The 19,269-nt window shown below is 39.8% G+C and overlaps 1 long non-coding RNA gene across 2 annotated transcripts in view; it reads right to left on the reverse strand.

Annotated features, from left to right (window-relative positions):
- Positions 1–12,394, reverse strand: part of LOC111095849 — a 53,700-nt gene extending 41,306 nt beyond the window's left edge. The window contains exons 1-2 of one of the 2 annotated variants that reach the window (XR_005359323.1): positions 12,156–12,394; positions 4,516–4,632 (exon numbers count right to left, since the gene is read on the reverse strand). This is a non-coding gene — a long non-coding RNA (uncharacterized LOC111095849). Of the gene's footprint in view, positions 1–4,515; positions 4,633–5,342; positions 6,820–12,155 lie in introns of those variants that run through there. The other variant, XR_005359324.1, reaches the window with a different exon arrangement.
- Between the last annotated feature and the right edge of the window lie 6,875 nt (positions 12,395–19,269).

Raw genomic sequence — 19,269 nt, forward strand, 5'->3', positions numbered from 1 at the left:
GATATTAAGAAAGATACCACAAAAAATATGAGATCTGAAAAAACTCAATTAAAAAAAGGCCCATTTTAAAGGACTTGAATAGAGGTTTCTCCAAAGAAGAAGTATGGTATATGTTCAACAGGTATCTGAAAAAGTACTCAACATCACATATCACTGGGGAAACAAATCAAAATCACTATGAGATATGACCTCACATCTGTCCAGATGGTGATGATCAAAAACAAATCAAAACAAAACACAAAAGTCAGCAAATGTTGGTGAAGGTGTAGAGAAATTAGAACTGCACACTATTGTTAGGAATACAGAATGGTGCAGATGCTATAGGAAACAGTATATAAATTCCCCCCAAAATAAGAGAAATAGAACGACTATATATTCCAGCAATCCCATTTTTGGATATTTATCCAAAAGAATTGAAATTAGGATCTAGACGAGATATTGGCACTTTTTTGTTCATTGTAGCACTGTTTACAATCTCCAAGATGTGATGCAGACGCAGCCTCAATGCTCATTGGCAGAGGAAGGAATAAAGAAAATGTGGTATATAGATGCAGTGGAATACTATTTAGCTGTAAAGAAGGAGAAAATTCTGCAATATGTAGCAAAAAGGAGAAACCTTGAGAACATTATGCTAAGTGAAATAAGCCGGTCACCGAAAGACAAGTACTGCACGATTCCACTTATGTGAGGTACTTAAGATAGTAAATGATTAGAATCAGAAAGTAAAATGGTGGTTGGCAGAGGCTGAGGGGAGAGGGAAGTGGGCATAAAGTTCTGCAGGATGACTAAGTCCTAGGATCTGACATACAACATTGTGCCTATAGTCAACAATACTTCACTATGCACTTAAAATTTTGTTAAAAAGGTAGAGCTCATGTTTTCTTACTACAATAAAATAAAGTCAAACAAAACAACAAAAGACAAGGATCAATATATCACTACAAACTTTTAAATTGATAGTACTTTAAAAAAATCAAGAGGTCCAAATATATTTCAGAAATAAAGAAACATTTATTTAAGGAGTGCAAAAAAAATTACACTGGAGATTGAGCATGGTTAGCCACGAAGTATCCACCCATCGTCTGACACCAATGAGCTAAATGATTTGTTCTGTGGTCACTTCTAGATTCCTTGGTACACTAATCTAATCTCTAGTTTCAAGGCCCTTGGGAACTCTTTGTAGGTGGTCATGTCAGGTCCAGTTTAGACTATGGGTAAGGTTACCCTAAAATATGGAGAAAATTGACCATGGCTTTGGACTTGTTCAGGAAGCTCCCAAACTCCCTGGGGAGGGAGATAAGAATAGGTCTTGTGAATGTACATGATTGCTGGAGCAAGCCTGTCCACTCAGTAGCTTGGGACCGGTTATGGCTCTGAACAGTGAAAGAGCCTTAGGATTATAGCAGATGGGGGTTCCTAGGTGTCTGCCAACAGCATTGTCCATTCCCATGGCCCTTTGATAGGCAGAAACTATTTGGAGAGGAAATGTTATATATTGCCTTCTCAGTGTTTTGGGACCAGAGTGTCCAAAGTAATTCGAGTACAGTAAATGCAAGTTCCCAACAGAAGGCTGGTGTTTCATTCTCCCACCTTCTGGTCAGCAATAAGCCCACTAAAACCACACAGAAGGAAGAGATTTTTCTCAAGTTTGCAGCCAGTCATAGTGGAAGCAGCCCTCCCTTCCATCCAAAGAACTGCATTCCTGATGCACAACCAGAAATATTTCATACCTTCCCAGGACAAAACAGGACCAATAAGATAATGCCCCTAAAGCCACCCCTTGACCCTTTGGCAGGTGGCCACTCTATATTGCACTTTCCTTACAAGTTATCCTTTTCAGATGCGGCCTCTGCTCCTTCTCCCAGGGCAGTTGGCAGTGAATGGGACGCTCTGCATAAAGAATGACCAGTGAGGCTTTTCATCAGAGCACAGGGAAGCTGTGTTTGAAACGACTCCACACTTGTCTTAATAGGCACGACCTTTCCTCCTGGGACACATTTTTCACTGCCATGCCCGCCTTGTAGCCTGAATTGGGACAGTGATTCATTTGGGTTTTTCACATTCTCTCTTTCAATACTGGAAGAAGCCCTGGGTCATTTATAGTTCGGACCTTGGCCCCTCTCTTCCTTTATTCATAAAAAAGCATGAACACTCTCCCTGTTCATAGGGAGGCCTGGTTTAGTTTCACCCCATTCCCTTGTGTTCCTAAGGTCAGTATTTTTGTCTTTGCTCCTTACATAGATTGTTTTTACATATCTGATGAAAAAGAAAGTCAAAGAAGACGAGTAGGAGCCCTTGTCGCTCTGTGGCTTGTGAAGTCCTGTGTAGCCCTGTCTTGTCAGCCCAGTTTTCATGTGCCTGGAAGTGTTTTTCCCCTGGGAAGTACAATTACAGGGGGTGGATTTGGGCTCAGTATGAAGACAAGCCAATAGCAACTACAAGTGCCTGAGGAAGAAGTGGGGAGCTTCATGGCCTCTGCGGTATATTGTCTGTGCAGCGGCCAATGACCACATATCAGAGACAACATTAGGAAGGATTCATGGATCAGATTAGGGGTGTCTCAAAAGAGTCAAACGTTTGAGTATTTTTTAGGCTAGGAATATGGAAAGAGAACAGTAAGGCAGTCTAGCAGGATCCTCTAGAGTCAAGGATTCCTCAGGTTCCTTTCAACCTTAGACTGTATCTACAAGCAAATACTCAGATCTTTCAGACATATCTTAGACACAGCTGGTTTCTTAGAGTTTTTGACCTGGAAGGATCTTTAGGGATCATTTTTGTTGAGTTTATTAATAGAAGAAAAAAATTAATTTCCAAAAGGTGAAGTATTTTCTTCTAGATACAGCTAGTTGTGTTGTTTATTAAAAACAAAACAAAACAAAATAGACCTGCTCTATGGTTACAGAATAGGGCAAAACATTTAGGCAAAAGGTGTTCTAAATTTTTCTTCTGACCGGGGTTGGAAATTCCTACTTCTCTATCCTCTATTATAATTATGGTTTGGGAGAGGGCCTAATTTTGCCCCCCTATATAACACCCTGATTCATGAGACGCGGGAAGAAAGTGGTGGTGGTGGCGTGGGTTCCTGCTAAGACCTCAGAAGCATCATCCAGGAGGAAGTAGCATAGCAACAAGCAGGAAGGTAGTGAGATGTTTCCATGGTGTGATTTAAGGGGGTACCATGGTTACCATTCCATACACCAGTGCCAATCATCTTTCTATAAGAATAGTCTCATTGCTTTGGGCCTTGAAATCATTTGCAACCTTTAGAATTCTCCGTTTAAAAAGAACAGTTAATGTATCTAATTCTATCAGTTAATACATTAGTTTGTCACTAGCACGTTGAATATCTCCTAGGTGCTAGGCCAATAATGATCTTTCTCTCTCTCTCTCTCTTAACCTCTTAATTTATTAGTTGTTAGATACTTGAGAACAAGGCTCTGTAGGGAATGGCATACAAACTAAGAACCTTGGGGTTGGGTACCAGGATGGTTAGGAAGGTGAACATTGGATTTAGATATAACTGGGTCCTACTATCAACTCTGCCACTTAGTACGGCGACCTTGGGAAAGTTAGCCAGCTACTGTATGGAATCACAAATCTCCTTATTTGTAAAATAGGGATAACAATTATACTTCTTAGGGTTAGTTAGGGTTAGTTTTGAGAATTGATTAAATAATCCCTGTTGGGCACTTGAAACAGTGCGAGGCACATATAAAGTATTTCATGAATGGTAATTATTTCTGCTGTAATATCAGCTTCGAAGACATAGACTTGAAGAGGGTAGGGGAGAGGCACCAAAGAAAAGTTATATCCCTGAAACAGGTCTTCTCAAAGTCAACTTTATCCACGCAATCTTATCTCTACAGGAAAGATTGTGTATCAGATCAAAGCCAAGGGACACAGCCATGTGGCCACATTGCAGAGGTGTCCTCTCCTCCAGGCAAGCTCTGGGAGGATGGCAAGTATGTGTTCACATGTGCATGGCATCCGGCTTTTCAACCTGCCCTCTAGTCTCATTTTTCCTCCTCATCCCAACCTTCCTTGGAATTTCTAACCTCTAGGTAATTATACATGTTGTTTCTTCTGTCTGGAAAACATTTGGCTCAACTGGCCTGATTTCTTTCTACTTGGCCTTCAGGTCTCAGCTTAGATTTAACTTTCCCTGGGAAGCCCCAACGAGGCTGGGTGGAGTGCCCCTCTTGTGTGCTTCCCCACAGCCCTGCCAGAGACTGTACGACATTCATCATGATTGCTTATCTTCCCCACTAGGTTGAAATTTAGTGAGAGCAGGGGCCTCATCTAGGGGGTTCCCCTAGAAGTTGGGGTTCTCTGAACCTACCTTATGTGTCAAGGTACAACAAGATCATTTAGTTGCTCTGAAAATATTGCTTATTAGGATACTATCAATATTGTTCTCCTTTTCCCTTGTAGAAATTATCTGCAGATTATTTGTCAAAACATGGAGGGTTCTTCATAAACTTAAAAATAATGCATGTAGGGACCATTTCTGCTTACCCGATCCATGCTTGACCAGGATGTTGGTGCTTCAGCTGATGAAGAAAAACGTGTATCTGATCTAGCAGCTGGTGGACACGTCTTCCAAGGCATTTTTTAAAGGGCCATGTTAAATCACTGTGAAAGGAAAACAGATTTGGGTTTCTTCTCAGTGGGAATCTAGGCTATTTTGGACACAAAAGCTCTCAATTACTTTCCCCGACACCGGGACTTTTCCAATTTAGCATGTGACCTCTTCTGAATCGGTGGGTGACATAGGGTAACCACATATTTATCATTCAAACCGAGGCACTTTTGAGCTCCAGCCTGTGCCCTAGGCCTGATACCGTTCCCCTTTGTTTCATGTGTTGGACAACTGAAAGAGGAATCACAGACCTAACTTCCTCTAGAGCAGGGGGATTGGAAGGGAGCACTTACTACATAGTGTCAGATGCATGTGTGGTTAAAAAACCTTAGTCCAGTTGCTGTGCAACCGGGATTTGGAATGGAAGAAAAACAACATGTGGTAGCAAGTGGTTTATCTTTCCATTAAAAAATGATTTATTTTGAAAAGATTTCCAACTTAAAAAGAACACTTGGAATGGGGGGCACCTGGGTAGCTTGGTCAATTAAGCACCCAACTCCCGGTCTCAGCTCAGGTCTTGGGGTTGTGAGATTGAGCCCTGCGTCATGGTCAGTGCTCAGCATGGTGTCTGCTTGAGATTCTCTCTCTCCCTCTGCTCCTCCTCTGCTTGCACTCTCTCTCTCTCAAATAAATAAATAAGTCTTTTTTTTTTTTTTAAAGAACACTTGGAAGTCAACCACAAACAAGTGTGAGTTTCCCTTACCCAGATTCCCTAACTGCTAATATTTCACTGCATTGGCTCCATTTCTCTTTTTTCTCTCCGCAGTTCTGTCTCTCAATGGTGTGATTTGGAAAGAATAGAGGAAAGTCCAGGCTTCTTCTTAAAATCATTGACATGGTATCAGCAGGAAGGCTTGGGAAGCAACCAAGCAAGAAGGGCTGGAAATTGGAGAACACAAGTATTTTTTGTAGGCAACCTCTGTTTGCTGGGCACTCAGGTAACTACTTTGTGAATATTCCCTCTTCAAGTTCTTAGAGGAATCCACTGAAGTGGGTATTATTCCCACTTGCAGATGAAGAAATTGATGATCAGAAAAGATAAGCAACTTGCCCAAGGTCACAGGGCCAGGACATGGGCTATGCCTGAATGTGCCATTTTAAAGCTTCTCTCTTTCCATGATTGCACACCTTGTCATTGCAATAACAGTACATGACTGGGAATAAAAAGGCCCAACTCTGTCCCTAAGGCTGTGTGATCTTGGTCAAGGCATTTCATTTGATAGGAATTGAGTTTTCTTGACTATAAAATGAGGGAGACTATGCTAGAGGAGACAGTTAGTTGGGTTCTAATAGGATATCTGAATGAAAGCAACAAAGAACTCATGGTCAGCTACAGGGAAGGTCAGAGGCCTCTCCTGGCAGCACTCCACAAGCAGCCACTTCCAACCACACAGGCACAAGATGGTGGAGGCCACGATAGGAAACCCCTGATCAAATTAGGAGGAAAAAGCCAAAATCCTGCCCCCACCCACAGTGATGAATATCTTGCCCCTATTTAATAACTGCAGATAAAATATAGAAACCCAAACTCTGGGGAAACAGCTCTCTCTCTCTCTCTCTCTCTCTCTCTCTCTCGTCTGCTTCTATAATTTTCCAACCTCAGCTCTAATTTTTTGGGTTTTATTTTTATTTTTATTTTTTTAATTTTTTTTTTTTTTTATGATAGGAATTCTTTCAGCATCTGGCTCCCAGTGAAGGCAGACCCAACCTCCTCTCATTGATTCTGAATCTATCCCTTGGTACTAAACATCATTGGTTTCATATCTACTCCTCGGGAAGATAGTGATTCTAAAGCCACCAGACACATGACCATCATGTGATGGCAGCTACCCTATCTCTCCTGAAACCTTTTTTCTCCTGACAAAATATTCCTATTCCTTCAACTCTTCTTTGTAGGATATGACTTTTATCATATGGTTTTATCGGGATGGTTCTCTCACCATCATAGTACCCCCCTGCCCCCCAAAAGATACTCTAATGTATCTACACCTTTCTCAGAAAACTGATCCAATAGCACTAAGATGCTTCTCCTGATTCGCATTGTATGCCTTCAGCTGAAGGCCAACTGGCCTCGGCAGGGGCCATCTCACCGAACTTGTTCACTAATACTAGAACTAGTGGGAAATGATATAACCTATTAAATTGTTAAAGTTTTTTGACTGTTTGGCATTCATTTTCTTCCTTCCTTCCTTCTTCGACGGAAGGAAGGGCGGAAGGGAGGGAGGGGGGAGGAAGGGAGGGGGAGGAAGGAAGGAAGAAGGAAGGGAAGGAAGTAGGCAGGGAGTGAGGACCATGGAAGTGCGGATCAGTGGTGGGGGGAGGGAGGGGGGGTGCGCTGAGTGTCGGGAGGGGATGGGGTGGGCGGAGGAGGGAGGCGGGAGGGAGGGAGGTTGAGGGGTTGGTTTTTCTTTTTATGTGTCTTTCTTGTTTTTTTTCTTTCTTTCTTTCTTTTCTTTCTTTCTTTCTTTCTTTCTTTTCTTTCTTTCTTTCTTTCTTTCTTTCTTTCTTTCTTTCTTTCTTTCTTTCTTTCTTTCTTTTTATTTTCAACCTAGTTTCCTTTTTAGGAATTTTCACTTCCCCTGTAGATACTATCTGTTGGGATTGTAATCAGGAGTTCTGTTTATTCCTCCCCAAGAACAGGGTGATGACGCAAGCCGAGCCAATCTGCTGTTCTCTGCCTGGAATTTGAATCTTGAACAGAAGGACAGTAATGCCGAAGGTAGTTGGACTTCCACCCCCACAGTGAGGCTCCTTGATCATACTGTTCTTGGTATATAGTTCTATTGTTGTGGCTCCTCTTTTTAGCCTTCCATTCTTTCTCTGAACCTCACATCCTTCCAGTATATCCCTCTGGCTTATGTTAGCTACAGATGCTATCTATCACTTGCTATCAAAGAAGCCTCACCATTGTCCATGGTGGTGTTCCTATCTACTGTATGAATACTCTGTAATCTCTCCCTAAAGGTTTCTTTACTACTTACTCATACAATTTTAAAAAGTTATAAGTTACCTTCTGCCTTTTAGTTTTATTGTGATTTGCTATCTATATTTCCAGGAGGCTGAACCCATGGTAGAGAAATCCGAATGTGTTCCCATCTTCCCCTCCTTCCTACGATGTGATTCTGTAATTTTTACCAAGAAGTCAATTAATAAAGTGTCTAATTTTGACTGAACATAAAAGATTAGTGGCCTTTTAAAAAGGCAAAATGTCTGCCTTTGAAATGGGAAAAAGTCAGCTCAGTTGTGGAATCGCGTGGGGTGCAAGAAGTTGTGTTCCCTTCCAAGTAAAACCGGGGGAGTAAGGCACATTTGCATCTGCCAAAATGTCAATATTCTGCAATTAAGTCAGATTTTATTCTCTTGCTGGTGTGGAGATGACAAAAGGAAAGCAGGTATCCAAGCATAAGGTTGAAATCAGTTCTTGAGGGAGAGTGAATGCGTTGTCATCGCAGTGACAAAGCACTGGGAAACCAGTGCTGTGGTGTTAGAGTGAGATAGCGTGGCCATCCTTCGTCCCGCTCGTACTTGACCCCCATCTAGTATGCATTTAGTCTGCACTCATCTCCGTCAAGTTCAGGGTTTTGTTACTATAGTTTCATAGTCTCTCCTTACTGGTGAGATCGCAGTCAGATGCTAGCCTGGGAATACCAGCTACTTCCTCTGGGAAGTGCACGTTGAGGCAGTTAGAAATGCAAGAAGTTTCTTGGGGGCTACCATCTGTCGGAGCAGGAAGGAAAGGGAAGCAGGATTGAGCAGGGACAGCCTCAGGCCACCGCGCAGATCTGACAGTTTCTGCCAACCCAATGAGAAGCTCCTGTTACAATTGGAAAGCTTGCCGATTAGAGGAATCCTGCTTTGGAGAGAAGCAGCCAGGCCCTAGTATCCTCATCTTGTGGTCATTGGTAGAGTCTGCCCAGGAAGAGAGTGGCATCCGTTCACAATCTGCAGACCCCGAAATACTGTAGCCTGCAGTTATTGAACTCCTTGCAAATGAATGGAGATCTGAGCAGTGTATTCCTTTGGCTGTCACACTGTCCCTCTGAATTGTGTCCTGAATCCATTCATAGAGTAATTGCTCAATGCACGGGCTGTGGGGTCAGTGTAAGTTCCAATAATCCTTGCTCATGTGTGATCTTAGAAAAATTTTTAAACCTCTCTGTGCCTCATACTCCTCATCTTTAAACTGGAGATAAAATCAATAATAACCTTATAGAATTATTGTAAAGCACTTAGAAAAATACTTGACAAATATATGTTGTATGTAAATGATATGTGTAACATATATTTGCTATTACGTGTTTATTCACTGAATGTCAGCTATGAGCCTATCCCATTGAAAGTACATCTGAGAGTCCTAGGGGTAGGTCCTGATTACTAATCAGTGATATGCTGAGATCGAGGACTTAGCTCATGTCTGATGGGCAGACTTCATTGCTTCTGGGTTTGTTTTATTTGGAAGATTTTTTCTTTATTTTTTCATGAAAAATTAGCTTTGGTGGCTAACTACAGTGAGGCAGGCTTTTGGTTTTATATGTCAGGCTTCCGTTTATTTGTATGTTGAGGTGGAACAGGGAGCATTCTTTCCAAATTGTCACACCCATGTGAGTAAACAGGACCACAGTCTATACTTTTATGAACTATAGAGAAAGAACTTCCTTAACAGAAGTTCCCTGAATGCTGTCAGGGATATCATTTTATTTATCAAGAAACACTGATACAATAATTAGAGGTCTCAAATATTACTTTAAATGCATTAAATATCAATTCGCTTAACCCTTAAACTACTCTATGATGTTGGTGCTGTCAATACCCTCATTTTAGAGCCATGGCAACTGAGGTACAGTGAGGTTAAATGGCTTGCCCAAGGACAGAGGCTCTAATGAGGAGCAGAGTTGTTCTTGGAACAGAGGTGGAATGTGTGTGTATAGAACTCGTGCTCAGAACAACCAGACATCCTGCTTCTGAGTAAGATCTCATCTTTAAAATGATGCATAAAGAAGATGTGGTCTATACATACAATGGGCTACTATTCAGCCATCAAAAAAAAATCTTGCCATTTGCAACGACATGGGTGGAACTAGAGGATATTATGCTAAGCAAAATAAGTCAATCAGAGGAAGACAATTATCATATGATCTCACTCATATGTGGAATTTAAGAAAGAAAACAGATCATAGAGGATGAGAGGAAAAAATAAAATCAGGGAGGGAGACAAACCTTAAGAACTTTTAATCATAGGAAACAAACTGAAGGTTGCTAGAGGGGAGGGAGTGGGGGGATGGGGTAACTGGGTGATGGACATTAAGGGGGGCACATGATGTAATGAGCACTGGGTGTTATGTAAGACGGGTGAGTCACTGACCTCTACCTCTGAAACCAATAATACATTATATGTTAATTAATTGAATTTAAATGTAAAAAACTATAGAAAAACTTAATACAGATGAAAAAATTCCAAAGAAAAAAATTAAAAAATAATAAAATTCTTTCTCCTATTGCCCAATTGTGAAGACTCTGGAGCATAAATCTCTGAAAGTCCAAATTTATTCTGGAGTGAGGAGGATTCATCTATCTTGCTTTTGAGAAGAGCCCTTAAATTGTGTGGCTCTGAGTTTATGCTACTTGAGGACCTTTCATTTGGAACCTGACACCGTAGCCCTTCTTGGATCCAATTTGGCAATTGTCTGGCAAAACAGTTAGGACAAGTTCTCTAGCGTCAAGCCACATCTGAAGGCAATAAAATTGACCCCTAGTTGACTAGGTTGATATTTCTCTAAGAGTTATGAAATTTGGCATTTAGGAACATGACTTTGCCTTAGGTTAATTATTACTTTAAATTATATGTTCAAAACAACTTATTTTCCCCCACCTATAATCCTTATTTTTTTGGTGTGTGCGTCTTGTGTATGAGCTTCTTGTGTCTCACCTTCCATACATGGAAGAAATAATCTGGCAAATTGTAATATAGCAGAATAACAAAGCAGGAAAGAATATCCAATGGAAAAAGATAGTCTCTTCAATAGATGGTGTTGGGAAAATTGGACAGCCACAGGTAGAAAAATGAAACTGGACCATTTTCTTATACCATATACTGAGATAAAGTCAAAATGGATGAAAGACCTAAATGTGAGACAGGAATCCATCAAAATCCGAGAGGAGAACACAGGCAGCAACCTCTTTGACCTCAGCCACAGCAACTTCTTGCCAGACATGTCTCCAAGGGCAAGGGAAACAAGGGCAAAAATGAACTATTGGGACTTCAAGGTAAAAACCTTCTGAATAGCAAAGGAAACAGTTAACAAGACTAAAAGACAAGCTACAGAATGGGAGAGGATATTTACAAATGACATATCAGATAAAGGGCTAGTATCCGAGATCTGTAAAGAACTTCTCAAACTCAGTACCCAAAGAACAAATAATACAGTCAAGAAATGGGCAGAAGAAATGAACAGACATTTCACCAAAGAAGACAAACAAATGGCCAATGGACACATGAAAACATGCTCCACATCACTTGGTATCAGGGAAATACAAATCAAAACCACAGTGAGATACCACCTTAGAGGGTTGGAATAGTTAAAATTAACAAGTCAGGAAACGACAGATGTTGGTGAGGATGTGGAGAAAGGGGAACCCTCTTGCACTGTTGATGGGAACACAAGTGGTATAGCCACTCTGAAAAAAACAGTATGGAGCTTTCTCAAGAAGTTAAAAATAGACCTATCCTATGACCCAGCAATTGCCCTAGTAGTTATTTACTCCAAAGATACGAATGTAGTGATCAAAGGGGCACCTGCACCCCAATGTGTATAGCGGCAACATCCACAATAACCAAACTATGGAAGGAGCTGAGATATCCATTAACAGATGAATGGATAAAGAAGAAGTGGTATATGTATATACAATGGAATATTATGACTCAGCCATCAGAAAGGATGAATATTTACCATTTACATTGACATGGTTGGAACTGGGGGGTATTATGCTGAGTGAAGTGAAATAAGTCAATTAGAGAAAGACAATGATATGGTTTCACTCATATGTGGAATATAAGAAACAGTGCATAGGATAATAGGGGAAGGGAGGGAAAACTGAATAGGAAGTCATCAGAGAGGGAGAAAAACCATGAGAAACTCTTTAGGAAACAAACGGAGGGTTGCTGGAAGAGAGGTGGGGGGGTGATGGGATAATTGGGTGATGGGCATTGAAGAGGGCATGTGATGTGATGAGCACTGGGTATTACATGCAACTGATGAATTATTGAACTCTACATCTAAAATTAAGGATGTACTATATGTTGGCTAATGGAATTTAAATTAAAAATCATTAACAAAAGCATTAGATTTTCATACCAGGCAGTCATGATTCATGGCAGATTTTCAGAAATCAAAACCCAATTCTAAAGAGAAGAGAAAGAAGGAAGACATGCAGAAACCCCTACAAAAAGAGAAGACTCAGGATAATCAACTAATACTCAGTCCTACCGAATAGGGAGTTAGACCATCTGAATTCTTACCCCAACTCTTCCATAAATTCATTAGATGACCTTGGACAGGATCATATGTAGTTTCTCTGGGCCTTAGATCATCAGTGACTTCTACGTTAATTTCAACCTCAATAATCTGTGGAATTTAGGAACAATCTTTTTTTTTTTTTTAAGTAGCCTTCACGCCCAACATAGGGCTCGAACTCACAACCCCGAGATCAAGAGTCACACATGCTCTTCCAACGGAGTCAGCCAGGAACCTCAATACCCTGTAGAATTTTGAGGAAAGGACAATGGCATAGGATTATGAAAGGGAAAAATAAAGCAATATTTATTATACTGATTCCTTTTTTTCACTCGTTATGAAGCTGTATATGAGCTCTAGCTCATGTGAGACAAATTCCCGTTATGTCATTTACTATGAGAAATAAAGGAGATGGTAAATCACCAAGCGAATTTTGTAGAAACAAATTGTTGTGATAATATTATTTTTAATGAGTTTCTTAATTCAGCTCCAGAAATGGCTTTGACAGGTGAAGTCAGGTGGGGCTTACATTGATCTAAGCAGGCTCACTTGACAATCTTTTACAATAGACATCTGGCAGCCACAGTGACAATTATTTTTTTATTCCTCTTTCAAGCTCATTGTCTTTCTTCTCATGTCTTCCCACTGTTTTTTTTGTCACTGTCACTAACACGGTAGATCCATAATCCAGGATTTCTGTCTCTTATTTTAAACACAAAGAAAACAAGGGCATAAGGTAAAATAATAATACTGTGAAATTTAATTTTATAAACACCATAGCTGAGAGCAAGTAAGGTTTTACTTTAATGGCATCTTAACATTTAAGTAATTAAATCATGCTTTTAGTTCACCAATATTGGGTCGGCTCTTGAGCCTAGGCACTACAGCAGGTGCTGAGGATACAGTAGTGAGTAAAAATACACCTTATAATCCAATGGGGAAGGTAATTTCACGAGGACAGAAACATAAGTGAGAAGCACAGAGAGCTCTGGGAATGTGAGCGTGGCTGGGTCTGCCCTGGCCTGAGGCAAGAGGGCAGGGAACATTTTCCTAAGAAATGGACTTTTGAGTTCAAAGATTAAACAAAAAAGTACATGATATTCTGCTACTCTGACACACGTTTCTGTAAGTCAGATTGGCTCACGCAGGATTGGTAAATTGGATGGTGCCCATACAAAGTGAAAGTCACGTTCTTTGATAATGAAGATTTTCCCCAGCATTAAATTAAATTAAATTTAAATTTAAATTTAATTTAATTTAATTTTTTCTCAGCATTTTAGCTGCAACCAAGTAATGCAGTTGAAGGCAAAACCTGCTCACAGAGCTGTGCACAGCAAAGTGTGAGAAAATACAGTAGTGTGCACGTTGCCCATCCGACCCATTATTCCCTGCAGCCTGGACACATGTTCTACGTTAGAAGTACTCACTGGGTGTTCCATTTGATCTTTGGGAATTTGCCCTTTCTCCCTGTAAATGGGGAAAATCAGTCCTTCTTCACCCCCCTTCATCATAAAACTTGAGCGTTTGGGGGAAGATTCCCATATTTATGATAGCATTTCTTTATTTGTTAGGATTAAAATGTCATTTTAATGGTACTGGTATTTTCTACTAGGATTGTTGTTTTTTAATTATTGTCGTTGTTCAGATTAGAACGTTGCATAAATTTTGAGTTGTTCGTCCACGTTTCATTTTCTTTTTCTTTTCTTTTTGAAGATTTTATTTATTTATTTAGAGAGAAAACAAGTGACAGAACGCAAGCAGGGGTGTAGCAGACTCCCCACTGAGTAGGAAGCCCAAGGCTGGACTTGATCCCAGGACTCTGGGATCATGACCAGAGTGGGAAGCAGATGCTTAACTGACTGAGCCACTCAGGTGCCCCCTGTTTTTCCTTTAAGATTTCACAAGGGAGTATTTGCAAGTAACTTACAGCAGAAAAACACCTTTATTTGAAAGCGAAGTCACATTTGAAAATTATATGCAACAACTAGACATTTTTAAATGAAACTCTTTTTCAAAGAGCGCAACGTAGGTATGTTAAATCTTTACTTTTCAGTTTAATTTAAGCATACAGCTCTTACTTCACCTTTCTAAATAATTGGGGACATACAAAAGTTGTTTGATCTATTTAGGATAACGAGCTAATATCAGGAGACCTTGACCTGTATGCACAACAGATACCAGATGCATTATGAGGCCAAAGTGTTTTTTAAAAATAAATTTTATTAAGCACACTTTGCATACACTGTGATCCATACACTTTGAGTTTAGAATAGGATGAACTTAGACCAGTGTAGTCACCACCTTGAAAGCTTCCCTCTGGCTTCTTCCCTGCCAGTTCTCCCCACCCCAGTCCCCAGCAACCACTGAGCTCTATATATTGGATTAGTTTTCTCTAGACTTTCCCGGGTCGAGCAGTCAAGCAGTGCCTTGGTGACAGCGTCCTTGCCAGGTGCCAACTGGGGGGCTGACTGCTTCTGCACAGGCTTGGCCAGCGAGGCAGCATGAACCCAGAGAAATTCTTAAGAAACCACCACCTTTTCAAAGCAGTTGTACCTTCTTAGGTTCTCACCCAGGAGGGTGTGTGATGGTTCCCCTTGCTTTACATCCTCACCAACATTGTATCTAGAGAGTCATTTTAGCTTTAGACAGGACGGATTCGTTTGCTGCTCCTTTACCTTCTGTAGATCCTCACTCTGTCAGCTTTCAGGGTTTTATTTGATTAAGTATACATGTGTCTGACATTGTTGTGTCTTCTTGAGGAATTGACTTCTTTATTCTGATGAAATACCCCTTTTCATCTCAAGTAAACTTCTGAAATGTACTCTGATACATACTTTCTAGTGGTTGTTCTAATGTTTGCAATATGCATCTTTAATTTCTCACAGTGCAAACTCACAAAATACTACACCACTTCACGTTATCATACAAAGACAAGGCAATACCGCATTTCCATTTTTTCCTCCTACTCTTAGTGTTCCTCTTGTTCTACATCTTATACCTAAAGACGCTATAAGCTCTGATACATTATTATTATTTTTGTTTTAAGTGGTCAATTATCTTTTATGTAAAATTGAGGAAAAATATTCTGTATTTATGTCCATATTTATCATTTCAGCACTCTTATGCCTTTGCGTAGAATCAAGTTTTCATCTGGTGTAATTTTGCTTTTGTCAAAAGCACTTTAATATTTCTTGCAGCACAGGTTTGCTGGTGGCACTTCTCACAGTTTTAATTTGATAAATTATTTTGCCTTCATCTTTGAAAGATTTTATCATATATAAAGTACTGGGTTGAGGTTTTGTTTTTTTTTCCCCCTCTCAAGCACTCAAAAAATGTTCTATCATTATGTCAGCCTCCAAGATAACCATCAATGCTCCTCACCTCCTGGTGCTCATGTGTTCATGTAGTCTTGATCCACAGTGAATCAGGGCTAACTCATGTGACCAACAGAATATCGATTGAAATCAGGGCAGCCCGGGTGGCTCAGCAGTTTATCGCTGCCTTCAGCCCAGGGCCTGATCCTGGAGACCTGGGATCAAGTCCCACGTCAGGCTCCCTGCATGGAGCCAGCTTCCCCTTTGCCTGTGTTTCTGCCTCTCTCTCTCTCTCTGTGTGTCTCTATGAATAAATCAATAAAATCTTAAAAAAAAAAAAAGAAATCGATTCATGTTACTTCTCAGACTGGTTATGCAGTCACCACATCTCGCCCCTTGGTTTCTTGGAACACTCATTCTGGATGCAGCCGCTCATCATGACACGAGGATTTCAAGCAGTCTCACGAAGTGGACCATGTGGAGATAAACAAACTTGTCAGCATCAACTTGTCAGACAGGAGACTGATAGGCCTTGGAAGTGGATTCTCTAGCCCCAGTCCAGAAATCTCATGAGAAGTCCAACCAGAGTTGCCTAAATGAGCCAGTCCCAAATTCCCGAGACATAAATATTGTGAAAGATGATATATTATCATGTGGTTTAAAGCCACCAGTTTTGGGGTGATTTGTTAAGCTACAGTAGATACTAATACAATTTTCTTTTGGTTTGCGTGATTTTTGATAAGTAGGGTACAGTCATACCTAATTTTGTTCCATTCTATGGATGATAGATGATTTAGATCTATCTAAATAGATAGATTTTCTTTAGATGATTATAGGATTTTTCTCTTTGTTGTTCTTCAGTAATTTAATTATGTTGTGCCTTGGTGTTTTTGTGTGTGTGTTTGTGTGTGTGTGTTAATGTGTGTGTGTTTGTGTGTGTGTGTGTGTGTGTGTGTTAATCTTGCTATTTGTTGAAATTCTTGGGTATATGCATTTATAGTCTTGAACAAATTTGGAACATGTTTGGCCATTATTCAAACACGTGTGTTAGACTGTTAAATATCTTCCCATATGTCACTCAGGGTCCAGTGTTTTTACTCATTCTTTTTACTTTGTTTCATTTTGCATAAATCTTTGCTATGTCTTCAAGGTCACCAATCTTTCCTTCTGCAATATCTAATTTGATATTAATCCTATTCAATGGGTATTTTATTTTTCATCTCTAGACGTTCCATCCAGAAATTCTCATATGTTCATCTTTTCCTATAGATCCTTAAGCATATTGAAAATATTTATAATACCTGTTTAAGTATTCTTGCCTGTTAATTCCATCATCTCTGTTATTTCTGGTTATATTTCCATTAACCTATTTTTTTTACATTGTGGATCACATTTTTTTCTGCTCCTTCTCATGTTTATTCTTATAGTAATTTTTCTGATGATGAACATGGTGAATTTTACATTGTTGAGTTCTGGATTTTATTGTATTTCTTTGAAGACTGCTGGACTTCAGTCCAACATGCAGATGAGATCAAGGCTCATTTTTAAACTCCTCAGTGTAAATATCCAGAGTAGCTTTTTTTTTTTTTCTGTGGTTAATTTGGCCTACTACAAGGCATGAGCTCTCTGGAATCCTGACTAAATGTCCTATGCATTCATCAGCATCTCTTTACTCTGGCTTTTGGGAACTTGAATGATTCCCAGCCCTGTGTGAGCTCCAGGACTTGTCCTGCTTCAAGTTGCCTGGAAATTACTTGTTCCTCAGAAATTAATTTTTCCTGGCCTTGTGGAGTTGTATCCAATGCCTTTGAAGATTGGTATTCAGTCCACTATTCAAGCAGACTCCTAGGCAGATGTCCAGTGCTGTTTCTCTATGCATCTCCCTCTTCTTTAGTGCTTTGCCCTGTAAATTCTGGCCATTTCAATGCCCCCAAACCCAACTTGTCTCCTCAACTCACTGACATTTCTGGGTCCTGCTTGGGTTCCCCCTCCCTGTATTGTCCTCCAGAAATTATCTCTAGGCTAAAAGCTGAGGTAACTGTAGGGCTCATCCCATTTGTTTCCCTTCTCGAAGAGACTACAATGCCATGCTACCTGTTGTTCAATATTGAAACAGCTGCTATTAATTTTTTTTCTGGTTCACTACTCTAGTTGTCCATGGTGAGAGGTTAATTCTAGAGCCTGTTGCTATCTTGCGACCAGAAGTGGACATTCTAACCAAAATGTTTTTATTAAGAAAACTCTAAGAATGCATCATTTCTTTCATAGTATTTAAATACTCACATGCTGACACACAAATTTAATAATTTCAATGGCTATATTTGCAAAATTTTCCAGAAAAGCCTATTCATTATGGGCCCCACAAAGATACCACATTTCTGAAATAGAAGAAGACCAACTTGATGCAACTCAGACTGGTGAGCACTGTCTGTCTAATGGTCAGTGCTTCCACCAAACCCGTGGCTGAGTCTCATTTCCAGAGTTACCACAGAGGACAGGGAGGCCAGATTCTTTAGTTCGTGACAAATTTTTAGATTCTAGGGGTGTGATTTCATGCACTACACTGAATGCAGGGTTAGGATTTGTTTTCTTAAGATATGATACCTTTCTTGTTTTACTGGACTTAGATGCTGCCAGTTTGACTTTGCTCAGCACGGTAACAATGCTTCATATTACTCATTGCTCTTACTCTGGGAAAGAAAACCCTGGCAGCTATGTGGGAGGAGCTTCTAGTTTGGATGTGGTTCTTCTGAGAGTGAAAAGGACTCTTTTCCTAATGATTAATAATAATAAAATAGCAGCCAACACCACTACTATAACAAATAGTTCACCAGTAGCAGGAATGAAAACTAGAAATCATTACAAAGGATGTATGTTGAATGAATGTACTAATCAGTAAACCTTATTACTGATATTCAATGGATACTGGAATATGAAGGATAATAAAATGCTGGAGCAAGATCTACCCTTCTTCTGTCTCCAAATGTCTTTTCACTAGCCCAGGAGGGTCCATTTTATTGAATCCACTACACTGTCTGACAAAATGTGCTAATGGTGGGCTTTGCTGAGCTCCCGAATATGTGCATTTCCAACTCTTTTCTATTAAAAGCTTTCTTCTCTCATTTCTAGCTGGTAAAAAGCTAAAGCATGGTAGATCTCAGACATAATGAAGGATAATGTAGTTGAATGAAGCAAGCAATTTCGAGTTCTTATTTGTTCATTAGCCTAAGATTTTTTCCCCTTTCTTTTTGTAGTTTTGCACCATATAGTTTCAGAGAAATTTCCTATTTGGGGGAAAAAAATCCCAGAAGATTAACTCACTCATAGAGCTAAAAGACAATTTTCCTTTAAGCATTATTCAAAAGAAACTAATTATCTTTAGAGAGCTAGGAGAGTTTGCAGTGACCTCTTAGGCTGATTTTGTAGAGGCTTCATAGGACAATTTTTGATTGCTAAGCTATATTCATCTAATTTTTAATTTTAATAATTTTCTGTGAGATATTAAAACAAGATTCATTGCAAAGTATCATTGCAGCTGTTCCTTGGTTAGCTGCAATTATGTATCAGAACTGAATGCTGCTGTTAACATCCATTGGCTCTATTTATTTAGTGTTGCTCCGCATAAGTATATAGTTAAAAAGGAAAAGTTTTATTATTTGAACATATGTCAAGACCCTGATTCATCGCTGTCATCACAAATGGAAAAAATTTTGAATATCAGCTAGAAGGGAAACACTGCATTCTTTAAATCCAAAGAAGATAATTTTAATAAGGTTGGTTCTTTCTAATAGTTTCAGACAACAGG

This window comes from Canis lupus, chromosome 5, assembly GCF_011100685.1.
Source record: "Canis lupus familiaris isolate Mischka breed German Shepherd chromosome 5, alternate assembly UU_Cfam_GSD_1.0, whole genome shotgun sequence".
NCBI lineage: Eukaryota > Metazoa > Chordata > Mammalia > Carnivora > Canidae > Canis > Canis lupus.